At 37.8% G+C, this 13,800-nt stretch overlaps 1 long non-coding RNA gene across 2 annotated transcripts; it reads right to left on the bottom strand.

The window, feature by feature from the left end:
- Positions 1–6,827: 6,827 nt before the first annotated feature.
- On the bottom strand, positions 6,828–11,448 carry LOC145033922 (uncharacterized). 2 transcript variants are annotated; one of them, XR_013677778.1, is made up of 7 exons: positions 10,992–11,448; positions 10,551–10,737; positions 10,332–10,469; positions 10,035–10,241; positions 9,791–9,901; positions 9,595–9,692; positions 6,828–6,949 (listed from the first exon to the last, which is right to left on the bottom strand). It is a non-coding gene; the product is annotated as an uncharacterized LOC145033922 (long non-coding RNA). The 2 variants fall into 2 exon arrangements; XR_013677779.1 differs by lacking the exon at positions 9,595–9,692.
- Between the last annotated feature and the right edge of the window lie 2,352 nt (positions 11,449–13,800).

Raw genomic sequence — 13,800 nt, 5'->3', positions numbered from 1 at the left:
GACCTAGGTGGCATTTGAGGACACATAAGGATTGGATATGGAGTTTACTCTTCAAGAGTAAGCTCTTAGGAGTGTTTTCGGCCCTAATAACATATTCCCCATAAGTTTACGGCCGTAAACTCATGGTGGGGTGCTTTTGGTTGCTAAATGGCTTTATATCACTTGGGAAAATTAGCTAGGATCACAACTAGGGCATTGGAATGGATTTAACTCACACCCCTCACACTAAATCCTTGATGTTTTGGTGGTCCTTAATTAATCACATGTGATTTTAAGCTATTTTACAAGTCTAGGGGTGAAATTTGGGCATCATTTGACATGGTTTTAGGAGTGTACGGCCCATGACTCCACCTTATGGCTGTGAACTCCTTAGGGGGTTGATTTCTTTATGTTTTAGGCTTCTAAGTTGTTTGTGGTTGCTTCTAGATTTTTGTTCAAGGCTTAGGAAATGCATAAGTGGCAATTTAACACCTTAGAAGGAGTTTACTCCCCATGGAAATGAGTTTACGGCCCAAGCATGTTCTTGGGCAGTAAACTCATGTTTACTCCTCTAAATTGATATTCAAGGTGTTCTAAGTCCAATTCCATAATTCTACAAGCCATATCTAACCTCAATGGTGTTTTGGAAGTGTTTTAAGGCATAAATGACCCCTTAATATGTGTTTACAGTCCAAGCATGTTCCAGGGCCGTAAACACATGAACAAGGTCTTAAATCATGATTTAAACTCGATTTTGAATGCTAAGGATGATATACTAGGAGTTAGGGAGGTTACCTTGATGATTTGAAGCCTTAAATTGATGATTTTGGACCCTTAGATTTGATTTGAGGAGAGAGGTTAGAGAGAGAGTAGATAGAGAGAGCAAAAGCTTCAAATGGAAGCTTGATCCTCTTTAAATATGTTCCAAGATTGGGACACGGTGGAATTCTACCCGATACCGGCATTAAATGGGGCTTTTGGTCGCACACGATTAAGTTATCGCAATCCGGCGGGATTGAATTTAGAAATTTTCACATTAATGATTTTGGGCCATTTTCATGAGTTTCTAATGGATTTGAACACTCATGAGATTAAAATAAACATATAAGTTTAAATAACTTAGCCCAAAAACGAAAACAGGACGAATCGGTAAAGGCGGATTTTACGGGCGGAATGGGTTTCGGCGATGGATAACTTCGGGTTGTTACATTATCCCCCCGTTAGAGGGAATTTCGTCCCGAAATTCTAAGATTAAGACACAGATCATGAATTGAAAAGAGATATGAATGAATCTGCTGCTTCGGATCTTCATGCTCCCAAATGGAATTGGGTATCCGCTTGACATTCCAGCGAACCCTCATTATCGGGATGCAGCTTGGTTTCGTACATTTAACCTATCAATCCATGATCTCAAATTGTTCTTCCATGGAGGTTCAGACTTTCGTTGACTTCGGTCTCATCAAAGGGATTACTAGGGCTTCGTTGGGTAGGCGTTTCTAAGGATTCAAGACGTGGACGACAGAATGGATACTGCTATGCCCTTGAGATAGTCGAAGTCTGTAGTTCACGATTCCGATTATGGCGGGGATTTCGAAAAGTCCGATGTATCACGGGTGAAGTATTTCGCGCTTCCCAAAGCATATCATGCTTTTCTGGGATAAGGCCTTCAACAGAACACAAGCTCCAATAAGAAGGTACATCTTCGTGTAGCGGAGTAGCTAAGGGTCTGATGGTTCTAGAAGAAATTTCTGAGTGGTTCTGTGATAATAGCCGACGGGACCCAAGAATTGACGGGTTTCTATGGGTATCTCTAGTGCCGACTAATTCCCTATCGCCTTAGTTTTTGGAATAGTCTACGGGTATGACTGTTTTGCTTATCTACATGACCAGGGAAACTGGTTTGACCGAAGGCACCACTACTAGCTCGTAGTGACCATATCAAGCCCTGATTGTTGTCTTGAACACATCATCTACACGGAGGTTTGGCTACAAGGTAGTTCCAGGGATTAGGTCGATACGAGACTTGACTAGACGTTCGGAAGGAATTCTCGGAAAATCTTCGGGGAAAGGCATCGGGAAAGAGTTGCAGACTTCCCGTTTCCCGATGATCACACGGACGAGGAATGCATGGAAAAACTTTTTAAGCTTCGATGCACGATGATGCGAAGATTGGATTTAGGTTTGATGTCGAAGATCATGAGAGTCGGGTCAGAGGAAAGATTTTGATGGACGACCCTTTCGAAATCAAGAATAACAACATGAATGAGACTCAGTCATTACATTACAATGATCGCATCAAAGATTTTCATGAAAAGTTTACCATTAGATCAAATGGAAAGGAATAATCGTCCAAATTGAGGATACAATCTATGGGTATGACGTTAGCGTTCTCTTTCTCACTGGTTAGCCATCTTGACGGTATTCGTTTCGGTTACCAACAAAGGATTAAGTTTAGAAAGATGTTTGAATGGATAGTTAGCAAATTTCTTTCGGCATTAGAATCGAAAAGGATCACAGGCATAAGATTCATCGAGGAGAAATATACCTGTGGTGACGGTGGGATCGGCGGCTGCCCCTTCTTGTCCCATAGTTAAGACTCTCCCAGTGTTGCCAGATGTTACTGCCTTAGGGCAGTTTCATTTGTAATGTCCAACTTCTCCACAACTGTAACAAGTCTGACCGATACCAGCTCTAGAAGCTTGACTGGTTGATTGGGTTGGTGCTCTGCAGCTTCGCACGAGGTGACCTTCCTGGCCACAGCTTTTACAAAACTTTGCACGACTAGGGCTAGGGATACGATGGTGGTAACTACATCGGTTACACCACGGGACGATACCGGCATATCCGGTTACAGGTGCTTGGGCTGAGGAACCGACAACAGAAACAGCAACAGGGGTAGTGGCAGCGTGGACTGCCACTATCTGCTATTTCTTCGAGGGCTCCGGGGAAGACTGACTCTTCTTCTTCTTTTTCCAAAACTTTCTTTTCTCGCCACTCTTTTCTGTTGGCTCAGGAGTGGTGGCTGCTTCTTCTTGGTCATTATTGTGGTCTATTAGGGCTTGCGCTAGGCATTTGGTGCTATCATAGGTATCCGGCTTCGCAGCTAAAACGTTCCCTTTTGTTGGCTGGGTTTATCCCCAGATGAACCTCTCAATCTTTTTAATCTCCAGGGTAACCAATCCCGGATAGAGAAGTGATAAGTCATCAAATCTGGATGTGTAGGCGGCGATATCGGAACCCTTTATCTTCAGGTTCCAGAGCTCATTCTCCAGCTTCTGTATTTCACCCCGAGGGCAGTATTCTGCGAACAGAAGTTCCTTCGTAACTTCCCAATCTATAGCGTTTGCTACAAGTAAAGTTAAGGATTTGACTCGGCCGTTCCACCAAGTCAGAGCTTTATCGATAAACGTGCAGGCGACAAATTTCACCTTGTCGGATTCTGAACAGGCACAGATCTCGAAGATAGATTTGATCTTCTCTAACCACCGAGTTAGAGTAATGACACCCCCTGTGCCATCGAAGAATGTGGGTTTTGCATTCATAAAGTCTTTATAGGAACACTCCTTCCGGTGTCCCTGATTACTCTCCTGGTTTTGGGTTTGGGTACCACCCCCTGAACCACTGGGGTTTATGTGAGACAGGGCGGCCGACACTGCGGCGGTCAATGCTGCCTGGAACACGACAGGATCAAATTGAGGAGGAGGTGGTGGCGGTGGAGGGTTGTTGTTCTTTGAGCTGGGTCTTTTCCTCGGAGACATCTTGATCTAAAATAGCCAAGAAAGAGAGGATTATAAGTCCTCTGAATTGAATCAAGAGATATGGAACAGGGGATATCTCATTAAGACAGATATTCTATTAAGCGATAAAACAAGAAAGAGTTATCAAAGCAGGTAATTTATCGCTAAAGGAACGATCAGGGAACAACGCTTGAATGAGGATTTCTACAACGGATTGGCTCGAGAAATACTCCCATAGTATTTCATGATTTCGCTGCAGTGACGGCTCGTTGTTTGGGGTATTGGGTAAGTTTTAGGTATGTTGCGTACCACAGTCACTCCCAAACACATGTTGGTCGTGTCTCGAATGAATATAGTTGGCCAGGCTATATTGATCCTATACACGACTACATAACTGCCCAGGTTTAACTGCAGCGTACAACACCCATTTACTTATGTTTTGTTCTACTTGTAGTTACGGATCTCGACGGTCAGGTATACTTGTATATTTTCGAAAATACTTATATTTTAGGGTATCTTTTAGTTCAGAGCACTTAGGCCCTTTAATGTTTATAGTCTTATACCATGTAAGCTTTGGTATACCAATTCACTATAAACAAGGGCTCTGATACCAATCTGTCACACCCCGAAAACCGAAGGCGGAAACATTTCCGGGGTTGACTCCACGTTGAGTATCAAATCCAATGTGCATAGTAACACAGTAAACACAAAACATTACATTACATAGAATTGTTTACATTTGTTTGAAAGAAAAGTTATACAAGTGTTATATACATATATCATATGAACAAAAGTAGAGACGAGTCTTCTAACGCTCCGTCTTCTCCAAAAGATGGCAGTGTACCTGTCTAATGTTGACTTGAGAATACAAGCAGTTTGAAAATCAGCATAAAGCTGGTGAGTTCATAAGCGGTTTTGTTTTGAAAAGAATGAGTTCCCTTTTAGTTTTCTGAAAAAGTTGTTATCCAAGAAAATCCCATATTTTCTTATGTAAAACAGTTTAGTTATTCTTTTGTTACCAATTCGATTACATGATGTATATTACCCCAGGAAAATCCCATATTTTCCTAATAGTTTAGTTACCGATTCATTTCTTAATTCGTTTACGAGTTGTTATGTTATCCCAGGAAAATCCCATATTTTCCTAAGTGTTGTGATTAGTTCATAGCTTAGATTTCGATATACTAGTATCTACCATACTTATAATATTAGTTAAGTATTCTGATACCTTAGTTATCCTACATTCGAACGCCGATTACCTACTATACTTAGTTGTATTTTTGAATATTTGGATTCACTCAGAAACATACATTAACAGTATTTTCGATGTTCTGGTGATTTCCAAAAGGGTACATTAGACGTATCTTCGAATCTCTGTCGACATTCTAAGGCGTATGTATTCGAATCTCAGTAGAGGTTTAGAGGCGTACTTTTGAATTAAGTTCGAATCTCTGGTGACACTCAAGGCATACAATAACCGTATTTCCGAAGTCTTGGCGTCATCCAAAGGCATTATTTCATATTTGCATTCGTATTCGTTCTATCCTAACGGTTCTTTCGTATTTCGTATTCGTTCTATCTTATTCGTACTATCCTATTGGTTACATTCGTATTCGTATTCGTACTATCCTATTAGTTATATTCGTATTCGTATTCGTACTATCCTATTGGTTATATTTGTATTCGTATTCGTACTATCCTATTGGTTATATTCGTATTCGTATTCTATTAGTATTAGTCTTAGTTTATGATTAGTATGATTTCTTTTGCAAAATGTAATATAGTTATAATACTTTTTAAAGAAATTTGGGTTTAGTCTAACAGTTTATCCTGCAATTCGAAACATTAGTTAACACGATTTTCGATATTGAAAACATACATAAAATGAAACATTTGAGCTGAAAATAAGTTTAAGTACAAGATTTTCCTTGTACTTTTGCTTGTATTCCCCCCTGAAAACATTTGAAAAACATTTGAAAAACACGGAAAAAAGGTATGGGTATGAACTCACCGGTTGAGGAACGCGTCAGTTTGGATCCTAAACGTCAGTTCTGAGTTTGCAAATGCACAAGATTCCTATGTATTATGAAAAGATACACATTTGTATCTAATTAGAACTTAAATTATTTATTAGATGAGGACATATGCTTCTAGATGCGAAAACACTTCATTACAAGTGTTTGGAAGGACCTAGGTGGCATTTGAGGACACATAAGGATTGGATATGGAGTTTACTCTTCAAGAGTAAGCTCTTAGGAGTGTTTTCGGCCCTAATGACATATTCCCCATAAGTTTACGGCCGTAAACTCATGGTGGGGTGCTTTTGGTTGCTAAATGGCTTTATATCACTTGGGAAAATTAGCTAGGATCACAACTAGGGCATCAGAATGGATTTAACTCACACATGGACCATTTATTGGAGTCTACGGCAGTAAACTTGGATTTTAGGGCTGTAAAATCCCCTCACACTAAATCCTTGATGTTTTGGTGGTCCTTAATTAATCACATGTGATTTTATGCTATTTTACAAGTCTAGGGGTGAAATTTGGGCATCATTTGACATGGTTTTAGGAGTTTACGGCCCATGACTCCACCTTATGGTCGTGAACTCCTTAGGGGGTTGATTTCTTTATGTTTTAGGCTTCTAAGTTGTTTGTGGTTGCTTCTAGATTTTTGTTCAAGGCTTAGGAGGTGTATAAGTGGCAATTTAACACCTTAGAAGGAGTTTACTCCCCATGGAGATGAGTTTACGGCCCAAGCATGTTCTTGGGCAGTAAACTCATGTTTACTCCTCTAAATTGATATTCAAGGTGTTCTAAGTCCAATTCCATAATTCTACAAGCCATATATAAGCCTCAATGGTGTTTTGGAAGTGTTTTAAAGCATAAATGACCCCTTTATATGTGTTTACGGCCCAAGCATGTTCCAGGGCCGTAAACACATGAACAAGGTCTTAAATCATGATTTAAACTCGAATTTTAATGCTAAGGATTGTCACACCACCAAACCAGAATGGCGGAAACGTTCGGGGGCGGAGAACGTCATATTTAGTATCATAACAGTTCATAGAAAGGAAAGTACACAACACCATATAAATTAAAGTTTCCGAGATGTTTACATAATTGTACTCATTACATGTTCAAAAGTTAAATACATAAACATCATTCAAAAGAAGTAATTAACGTCTGTGCGTTAATCCCAAAAGTTGATTCCCAAACCTGCTTAGCGGTTCCCTGAGAATACAAGTTAATTCAAAGAAAAAGTGTCAACAATTAAGTTGGTGAGTTCATAAGTAGTTTAGAAAAATTGGATGCCATTCCAAAAATGGGTGTATGTTTTCCAGAAAACTCAGTGTTTCAAGTGTGAAGAGTTATGACTTGTTGTATTGAAAATGAATGTATTAGATCCAGAAAATCCCATATTTTCCCTAATGGTTGAGATATGATTTTGTTGTGTTTTCCAAGAAAACCCTTATTCTCTTATTAAAGGTATGAAATGCATATGAATGTTCGTGTCATAAGTTTTAAATAACTGCACCAGGAAAATCCCTTATCTTCCTATTAGTTGTTTGGTTTGTATACAGGAAAAACCCTTATTTTCCTAACATGATTGGCAGTCTCTAAGACCGAAAATCGCAAGAAAACGACATTCTTAAAAGTTGTGTCATAGTTTTATAATAAAGCTATATGAAGATCGCGTTTGTTAGATGAAGAACAGTTTTAATAGCCACTCGTTCATAAAAGCATAATACCATAATAATTGTATATCCGATGAGTTTTATAACCATACTACACATAATATGCCTGTAGCGACGTTCTTCAGGCGTCGTAGCGTTATGACAAACTGTCACCCCAAAAGACGGAGTGTAGCTAACAGTCAGGGCGCGGGATCATGACTTCCCGTATAGATCTATACACATTTGACACGTTCTCCGAACGGGAGACTCTGGTTATAGACAGGACTTGCAGCATTACTTTCTAATAAAGAAAAGTAACGTTTGAAGATATATACGTCTCATGGATTCTCAACTAAGCCTGTATTAAAGTGATAGTTTTTGTATGCAAAGTTTATCCTTTTTCACAATGTTTGACAAAACATAAATCATAAGTTTAGAATGTATAAAACGACTTAACAATGAAAGGTACTTTGAAATCATTATATACTTTGCATATGTCTAATGCACATAAAGTATGACAAGAGTTTTCCATAATAATAATGAGTTCCAAGTGATTTATTCGGTAAAACGAGCGAAGCGAAACTTTATAAAATACACGATAATAACCGTATGTTTACTTGTATTCCCCCCCCCCCCCTAAAAGAGTATAAAAGCATTTAAAATGTATTTAAAGTGTGTTTGAAAGGGGTATGAACTCACTTGAAAGTTTGAAGATAGCAAGATGGAAAACCGGGCAGAGTTTCGTCTCGAGAAATGGATTTTCCTCAGGATTTCTCGGGAGTAAAATCGACCTTCGGGACTTGCACAAAATGACCAGGGCTTCGGGGTAGTGCGAGCACGGAAAACGAGGTGAAACGCAAGAAAAAGGAGAGAGAATGAGCCATTTTCCCGGGAACCCTCACATCCCTTTTATAGGGGGCTGAGAGGCATGCGTACGCAGGGCGTAATCCCGTACGCGGCGCGTACGGGACGTCACTGCTGACCGCAAACTCGGCTGCAACGCTTCGGACGGGACGGGGAGGGGGTAGCTCGCATAGGGGCGACGTGGACGATCCGAGGCCGTGGCCTCGAGTACGCGGGGCGTACGAGGGTACGCGGCGCGTACTACGGCCCTAGGCTGACTCCCCTTCGGATAATACCGAGTTTTTAATAAAAATTATATTATTTATCAAACTTCAAAAATTCATATCTCCTTCATACGAACTCCGTTTTTGACGTTCTTTATATCCCCGCGAAGGCGAGACTACGATCTATAACTTTCATTTAGATTCCGTTGGCAAATTCTGAAATTATTTTTATTATTTATTTATTAAAATGATGTGATTAAGGAATTTCTTTAAAAATTCATAACTTATTCATACGATGTCCGATTTGAGCGTTCTTTTTATGCATGTTTGTAGTTTAACGATATCTATGACTTTCATTTAGACACCTAAGGTCAGAAAGTGTTTTATTGAAACTTTGCGTTTTTACGCAACTTCGTATTGCCGGTTTTTGTCGGAAAACTTAGATAGGTTATAACTTCTTCGTTATAACTCGGATTTTTGCATTATTTATATGTTTGGAAACCTTAAGACGATACCTACCACATAGCGTACTCCAAATAGAGTTTTTGAATACTTCATTTTTCGATGATATTCTAATTCCTTTCTCAAAGAAGTTACAGGACTCGATTTTTACTAACTTGAAATGACGGGCTGTTACAAGGATGATATACTAGGAGTTAGGGAAGTTACCTTGACGATTTGAAGCCTTAAATTGATGATTTTGGACCCTTAGATTTGATTTGAGGAGAGAGGTTAGAGAGAGAGTAGAGAGAGAGAGAAAAAAAAAGCTTCAAATGGAAGCTTGATCCTCTTTAAATAGGTTCCAAGATTGGGACACGGTGGAATTCTACCCGATATCGGCATTAAACGGGGCTTTTGGTCGCACCCGATTAAGTTATCGCAATCCGGCGGGATTGAATTTAGAAATTTTCACATTAATGATTTTGGGCCATTTTCATGACTTTCTAAGGGATTTGAACACTCATGAGATTAAAATAAACTTATAAGTTTAAATAACTTAGCCTAAAAACGAAAACAGGACGAATCGATAAAGGCGGATTTTACGGGCGGAGCGGGTTTCGATGATGGATAACTTCGGGTTGTTACATTAGGCCATTCTAAATTTTTTCCAAACACAATATAAGAAACTGTTGACCTTTTCTTATTTGCTTGTTTAGTCAAATGTTAAAGGTTGACTTGATCTTGAAGTTGCTTCTGTAAGTCAGCATTACTTGTTTCAGGCAATGCTATTTTCTATTCAAAAGTTGAGAAAAAAATACAGATTCATAAGTTTTGTATATATGTTCATTACGGGTATTGACCGGAAATATAACAAATAACAAATTTCTTACTTGAAGCTCTTCAAATGGTGTGGAAGAGAAACCAGGTTGTTTATGAGGAAATCTTGACTTTTTGCTAGTGCTATTTTCATCTCAGCTTCCACGATTCTTCTTTCTAAATTCCTGGGAGCAAACATCCATAACAGAAAGAGAAATAACATGTCAAAAGGTAACTCTAGAGATTATAAATATTAGTGTACATACAAAAAAGAGAGGGAATGGATTGAAAGAGACACTATAAAGTCCCAAAAATTACATGCATCCTAGGACCATCAGCTTGTGTTCAACCTTTGGTCTCTGCAAGAACAACTTTCCAAAATCAGCCCATTCTAGAAATTAAACATACATAAGAAAAAAAAAGTACATGTATTCAGGTTTTTTAGGTTTAACTCATGTTACTAATCTCGATTGCTTCAGGAGGTTGCTCCTATCTACTGAGTCATTTCCACAAATATGGATTTTCCTGCAATTGAAAATTAATAAGATGGTAGTTAACCATAGATGTAAAAGGCGTAATCTAGTAACTATTAGCAATAACATTTGTGGAATTTACCAAGCCGAGGATAGTAGTAGGTGATTTGATTCCTATATCTGATGCGACCATGCAGCCATAAGTTCAAGAGGAGGCGACTTTTCATTAAAGACATCCTTTCCCTTGGTTGCATCATCGGGCTCCTTTTGTTTATTTTGGCTATAACATATGTATGTAACCATAAAAAATCTTACAACATATGATTTTATACCAAATAAAGTAATGAAGGTAAAGAAATACATGAACAAGATCAAAGGTTCTTTTCCCTGTACGTTCAAGTATTTCATATTACTTCATTTCATGAGCTCCACCCTCCAATACTTTTCAGTTGGCTTTCTTACGATTAATACCAGGTTGTCAAACCACATGTTTATTGGTGCCAATGACTCTAGATATGGGCTCAAATAACTCAGCTTCAAATGTTTACCTGTTCCAAGAATCAAAACTCACCAAAAATTAGCGGATAAAGAAAGCCAAGCAAGAGAGAGAAATTTATGGATAGGTCAACATACAGAAAAAGTCAATGATGAGTCGGAACAAAGGAAAAAAATGAAAAATAGAAGCAACTAATGATCGATTTTAGCAGAAATCGGCAAATAATAACCTGATTTCATCCATAAATCGGTGATTTCTACGTATTTAGGGAAGAGAAAAAAGGAAAATTTGAAGAATGATACATACCTGAAGTGACCTCTATTATGCGACAGTGGCGCCGGAGGTGTAGGAGGGTAGCGAAAAATAAGTGAAGGTGTAGGAGGATGGCGCCGAAGATGCAAAGATCAAGAGTCGATGTGGATAAGTGAAGCGGCGGAGGTTTGAGAATTGAGAGAGAAAAGGAACTGATTACGTTAGGACAAATTTTGAAAGCATTTTCATTTTTCAGATACCATTTTAAGGTGAAAGTGATGAAAGTTGATGGGGTAAGCCGGAGTGGAGACGGTGAGGGCGTCGATAAATGTTTGTGACGGTACATTTTTTATGCATCGGAGGTGGGTGGTTTTCCGTCTTCAAGAAGGAGATGGAAGTAGATCGTAGGTAGTGGTTGATGGAAGCAGTCGGAGAAAAAAGAGCAACTATGTAGAAGAGGAAGGGTTTTTAGAAGAGGTAGTGGGTCAGTTTTTGTAGATGCGATTTTTAAGATCCTGATTATCCGAAATAACTGGAGAGATACGAGGGAATTGTGAAATGTTAGTTTGGCTAGAGATAATACCACGTGGGGAATGCGGACGATTTGTATTTTTGCATTTTTTTTTTAAATTTAAATGAAAAAGGAATTAAAAAATATATAAAATGGGCTTGTTTATTTGTACTATAAGCTTAATAATTTGGATGTCTTAAATTTATTTTTGGAAATAGTAAGGTTTGTATAATAAGATAGTAAGATATATTAAAGATGACCATTTCATTGAACAGTGATTGCCCATAGGTTTTGTTGAGATTTTTGACGCTAAAGTTTATGAAATAGTGGTTTAAAGATACTTTGGTCTCTTAAGGGTGTGTTTGGGATGATTTTTTGAACATAAAAGTCCTTTTTGTAAAAGGATTTTTTATAAAAGAACTTTGTGTAAAAGATGGTGTTTAAAATGTGTTTTGTTTGTCTTTTATGACTTCTAAGTGATAAAAGCTAAAAGTCACAAAAAGATAGGAATTTCTATCTTTTCTCCAGCCAACTTTTCCTTCTTGCTAAAAGTTGGTTTTAAAAGATCTTTTTAAATTGCCAAACAACTTTTAGTAATTTTTAACTTTTTTTGAAAAGTTAAAAGTAAAAAGATGATTAAAAAGAAATGTCAAACACGTCATACATACTTATAAAGCTAGCATTTTTTCTTGAATCTCATGCATTTGAAACCCCATTTTTTCACTTCCTTTCACCACATTTCATTTGAAACTCCCATGACTTTTCAATTTCTTTACAATAATATTTTAAATAAGTTAAATAATGTTGTATAAACAAGAAATGGTGTTTTATTACAATGTCTTCATCACACATCGATGGTGAGAGTAAACAAGAGAATGTTTCCTCTTCTATAAATATGAAAGGTTGTGAAATGTTTCAAAGGGACCAAACCATGAGAACTTCTTCATGTCTACCTTTGTAGGATTTTGAAGGTATTATTTGGTGAGATTGTCTATATTGGCAAGTGTCCATTTAACTTTTAGAATTCCAAAAATGGTTTTGAATCGAATTTTTTCAGGTTTAAACTGTGTTTCAGTTAGAAAAAAATTTATGTAGTTGGGTATATTGAGTTGAACTGGAGCTGGATCAATTTGGACTGATAAAGGAATCATTTTCCTTTCACAACAAACATTTGAAACTCCCATGATTTTTTTAAATTATTTCTAATAATATTATAAATAAGTTACATAATTTTATATAAATATAAAAAAGTATCTACCTAAACCTAAAATTATAACTGTTTGAAAAATCACTTTGATTCAAAAGCACAAAATATATACAAACTGGGTTTCACTAGAAAAAAAATATGTAGTTTGGTATATTTAGTTGAATCGGTCCGGGTTTAATCTATTTGGACCATCAAAGAAGCATTTTCCTTTCACTAAACTCCCATGATTTTTCAAATTGTTTCCAATGATATTTTAAACAAGTTACATAATGTTATATAAATATAAAAAAACATCTACCTAAACATAATATTATAATTGTTTGAAAATTCGATTTGATCAAAAGCGCGAAATATATACGCAGATTATATTTTATAAATGAATTCTGTAACAACGCAAATTTTCAAACAAATTTTTCATTTCAAATAATAGAGTATTTTTATTCCAACTAAATATAATTATTCCAGGTTTTAAGTCGAAATACAAATCATAAAATTCCCAAGATCTCAAACATCAATCAGTGTGTACGCATCATGTCGGCACCTTCCCACAGTCCTCGCTAGTACCTGAAACACATACATACCAACTGTAAGCATAAATATTTAGTGAGTTCCCCAATATACAACTTACACATATACGCCTTTCCAGGCCCTGACCTTCCGGTCCACAACACAACGCCTTCCGGCCCATAACATAATCGCCTTCCGGCCCATAACATATTGCCTTCCGGCCCATAACATATTGCCTTCCGGCCCATATAAACATACACAACATGCATAACAATTAACTTACCACATATAGCACATATATCACATATCATATCCGACCTTCCGGTCACACAGTCAAACCCTTCCGGGTACAGTATAGTGAGAAGACTCACCTCGTGGATACTGAAAGCTAGCAACTCCTGAAATCACTCGTACTCGATCCGCCGAGCTACAAACTCCCTATAATATCATATATCCCTTATTAACACTTTTATCTTCCAAGTTAACTGACCCTAAGGAATCACACATAGGTCAACTCTGGTCAACGGTCCACGGTCAACTCGACCGGACTCGGCGAGTCTAGTCGTCCTCCAATCCTCTAAGATTCCCTTTCTACTCGTCGAGTATCCTCCTTGACCCGACGAGTTACTCCTGGAAGA

Source organism: Lactuca saligna, chromosome 3, assembly GCF_052625555.1.
Source record: "Lactuca saligna cultivar CGN05327 chromosome 3, ASM5262555v1, whole genome shotgun sequence".
In the NCBI taxonomy this organism is placed as follows: Eukaryota; Viridiplantae; Streptophyta; class Magnoliopsida; order Asterales; family Asteraceae; genus Lactuca; species Lactuca saligna.
Note: the sequence above shows the minus strand (reverse complement) of the source record. Positions and strands in the feature narration are given on the sequence as shown.